General features: G+C 37.4%; 1 pseudogene; it reads right to left on the bottom strand.

The window, feature by feature from the left end:
* Positions 1–221: 221 nt before the first annotated feature.
* Positions 222–1196, bottom strand: LOC116599847 (annotated as a pseudogene).
* Between the last annotated feature and the right edge of the window lie 3101 nt (positions 1197–4297).

Genomic DNA, 4297 nt, shown 5'->3' with positions numbered 1-4297 from the left:
CGTTGTATAATTATATCACTTTATGTATATATGTTATACTATTTTATGTATGTATTTTATTATTTTGTACATTTTACTTTTTCCCATTTTCCTGAACTTTATTAAAGAGAAAGCAATGATGAGATCTCTAGAAACAAAGTCAATTTTCTAGGATCCTTCCCTCAAAAATGTAATATTTGATTTCCAAACACATGCCAGAGCATATATGGTTCCCAATTGTACTAAGTAGATGAGAAGCTGAAATCGTAAAATGTTTGTTTTCCAACTTTCCCCAGCCTGTGGTCTGTCTTTGGGTAAACAGTAATTGCCTGAACAGCTACTAGGTCTTCATGAATTTTTGTCTATAGCTCTCTGAGCTCTTCCATATGCAGCAAACAAAATTTGAGCAGCTTCATTAAGAGCTGCATCTCCTGTGTCAAAATCAAGAACATGTTTGTCTAAAACAACTAGCAAGAGTGTCTGGGTGAATCAGTGGGTTAAGCCTCTGTCTTCGGCTCAGGTCATGGTCTCAGGTTCCCGGGATCGAGTCCCGCATCTGGCTCTCTGCTCAGCAGGGAGCCTGCTTTTCCCACATCACCTCCTTACCCCCACCCCCACCTCGCCTCTCTGCCTACTTGTGATGTCTGTCAAATAAATAAATAAATAAATAAACTTAAAAAAAAAAAAAAAAAAGCAACCAGCATGCCTTCTTTTATTTGATTTGCTTTTGCAACTGCCTCCTTTGTCAGGAGTTCCTGTACTAAAATGTGAGTTGCCGTAAGCATTATTGGGTAATCGTGATACTGAATCTGAAGAAGGTTGGCCAAAGCCATTACAACAGCCTTAAAATAGAGATTATTTACATTGGAATTGATCAATGGCTCTGCATTTTTAGCTGCATTGTCAGCATGTATTGTATTATCAGGTACCAAGTCCTTGTATTTTTCATTATTTCCATATTCAAGCCTAATGGCTAAACCAAGAAGCCAGTCAATTGCTTCTTGTCGATCTTGAATCTTGAAAAGACAGTTCACATCTCTAAGATAATTTTCAAAGAATTTGGGCCAGCCCCTGCTGTGGATGTTTCTTAAACTACCTGTGTCTTCAATCTTTTAGTGTCAGATTTTCTGGTCTTCAGGCTGAACAATAAAGTTTCTATATTCTGTTTCATCTTTGCAGTGCAAGTAATTGAAGGTCGTCAGCCTATGTTGGAACATGGTCCCCACTCTGTCTGGGTGAAGAGAGGCTAGGAGGAGTAGGCAGCACAGACACCTGCGACATGGCAAGAGCTGTTTTGTAACATTTTAAACATGATTTTTCCAAAATGGTACCTTTAGTCCCATTAGCCTTCATAAAATTTTACCTTTAATAACTATATAGAGTAATAAGTATACTTTTTTCCCCAAAATATTTATTTATTTTTTTTTTAGAGGCAGCACAAGTGGAAGGGGCAGAGGAAGAGAGAGGGAGAGTGCGAAGCTGGGAGAGGCCGAGGAAGAGGGAAAGGGAGAGAGAATCTTAAGCAGACTCCTGGCTGAGCAGAGCCCAACATGGTGCTCCATCTCAAGACACTGAGATCATGACCTGAGCCAAAACCAAGAGTTGAATGCTTAACCAAATGTGCCATGTAGGAGATATTGTTAACTCAGGGTTGTTTTAACACACATTTCTTTGATAATTATATTAACAGTGAACATATTCTTAGTGTGTTTACTATTTGTTTTTATTAATTTTTAATTGACCTCTTTATATTAATTATACTTTAAAAAATTTAGTACTAAATATAAAAATGTATATTTAATAACTAAATGGCTATGAGTTTAAAAAAAAATTGAATTAGGCATTTTTACTTACAACACTAGTGCGTCTATTAAGATGAGTTGGCACATCATTACAAGATGGCTCCAGATTTGACAGATGACTGGGAAACAAAGAAGAAAACTCTCCAGAGTCGTTTAGGGTCGCCATGATTCTCTTAATCCAGAGCTGCCTTATTGACTATGCTCAAAATGACTAACATGGGGGAAAAAGGCAAAAGTATGGAAAACTAGCATTTGAAAGGAAAAAAATCAAGAAACAAAATAAGTTGCAATTCTATCAAAATTGCATTAAAAAAAAACAGATAAGCTATCACTCTCTTGAAATATATAGAACAGTTAACATAGATGTTGACCTTAAAGCTTAATCAGTTGTGCTATTTATAGAGAAATATATATCAAGGGACCAGGTAGATGAGAGTGAGTTCATGGAAAGAAATAAAGGGATTCTGGCATAAGAAAAATGAGGATAAATCTTGAATTATTAATGCTTTTGAATTTCCCAGTTGTTTTTTAAGGTAGATGATTGCCGTAGTCATTAGATAGAGATATAGATAGATAGATAGAGATAGAATTGATAAATAGTAAGTATATTTGAGCCAGGGGTCTCCATACCCATTTGACTACCCTATGGTATAATTTAATTTGGTCACAATTAAGATGGCTTTCTGTTGAAATGCTTAAGTGGTAAAGGAATGTTTGGAAGGAGTGTAAATCCATTCACTTAGCCTCCTATCTGGCTAATACACCACACAATATAGTCTACATTTAGACTTCTCATTGAAGCTAAACTGACACACTTTCCTATGGAAATATGGTATAGGGTCTGCCCATACTATTTATATTGTTTATCTAAAGCAGATAATAACTTTGTTTTTAACCCTGGTTTAATCAAATGAGAACTCTTTTTCCACTGATATATAGCAGGTAAGGGCATTTAGGACTATGAGTAAATGAGTTTGTAGGTAAAGGAATGCTTTTTGATATTCTGTAACTTAAGACAGTTTCTGAGGCAAGGGAGAGAATGGTGGGATGAACAGTCCATTATCTTACCACACATAGTCTTTTTTACTGCACTGTCATTAGACATACCCAAGTCCAAATCACAACTCCATTATTCTTGATTATATATTTCCTCAATTTTTCTGGATCTCATGTTTAATTCCCTACATAATAAAATATAATAAAACACAACTTGGTATTGTTGAGAGGATTAAAATTAGTTCCTGCATGGAAGTCTTCCAATAAAATGGTTCAAAGAGGAAAAGAAACCCTAAAATGCAGTGTCTCCTTTCTCTTCATGTATATTCTAAAATACGTAGATGGTGGTAGTGAGGTGGGACTCCTGTGTATTCCAAGGACAATTGCTGTCTGTGACTTAAGAGTCCGAAAACATGTAAAATATTTTCTTTTAGTATAAAACTTACCACTTGGGTGTTTTTTGACACCAACAACCTATTCTTCAATGCTCCAATTCTCTTATTCTCTGACACTGGGTGTCCAACAATTTAGTTTGTTCACTATTGACACTTAAGTAGAGTTAGAGTCAGACCCCATAAGTTAAAAGGCCACCCACACTTCTTCCCTGCTGACTACAAGTTGAAGTTGTACAAGTTGGAGTACCCAGGCCACCCACACTTCTTCCCTGCTGACTACAACCCTTTCCCTGGGTTCCACAGTTTCCTAGAAGGACTCACAGAACACAATGAAACACACTTACTGGTTTATTATGAAGGGTCCAAATTAGGGATAGTCATTTGGAAGAGAGGCATAGGACAAGGTATGCGGGGGAAGCAGGGAGCTTCCTGCCCTCTCATGGTGTGCCACTCTCCCAGCATCTCGATATGTTCACTACTCAGAATCTCTCTGAACCCTGTTATTACTGTTTCTTTGAAAGGAGGTTTCATTTTATAGGCATGATTGATTGAGTCATTGGTGACTGGTGATTAGTGCAACCTCCATTCCCTAGCTTGTCTCCTCTCTCTGGAGGTCAGGGGATAGGGCTGAAAGTTTCAACTCTTTAATCATTCCTTCATCTTTCTTGAGAGCATCCCCCATCCTGAAGCTGTCTAAGGGTCCCGCCCATCTGAGGTCGGCCTCATTAGAAGAGTTTCCTATCATCCAATCACTCAGAAAATTCCGAGAGTTTTAGGAGTTCTATGACAGGAGCCAGGGATAAAGACCAAATAGCTTTCTATGATACCACACACAGTAGATTAGGACAGGAAGGGAACATGCAGATCTGCCATGTCACTATACAGATGAAAGGGCAGTAAGTCAGAAAACGGGAAGGGACTTGTTAAAAGAGCAAAGACTGAGTTCTAGTTCTCCTGATGCCAAGATGTGTAGGAATATATCCTCTTAAGAACCATTTTTTTGTGTTTGTGCAGTTGCTAATATTCCTGTTATCCCTAATCCACTTGTTAATGTAATAGATATTTTATTTTCCTTCATCACTTACCTTCAATTTACCTTGATTATGGAAATACATTTATATTTTG

Source organism: Mustela erminea, chromosome 9, assembly GCF_009829155.1.
Source record: "Mustela erminea isolate mMusErm1 chromosome 9, mMusErm1.Pri, whole genome shotgun sequence".
NCBI lineage: Eukaryota > Metazoa > Chordata > Mammalia > Carnivora > Mustelidae > Mustela > Mustela erminea.
The sequence above is the reverse complement of the archived record's forward strand: the minus strand, read 5'-3'. Positions and strand labels throughout refer to the sequence as shown.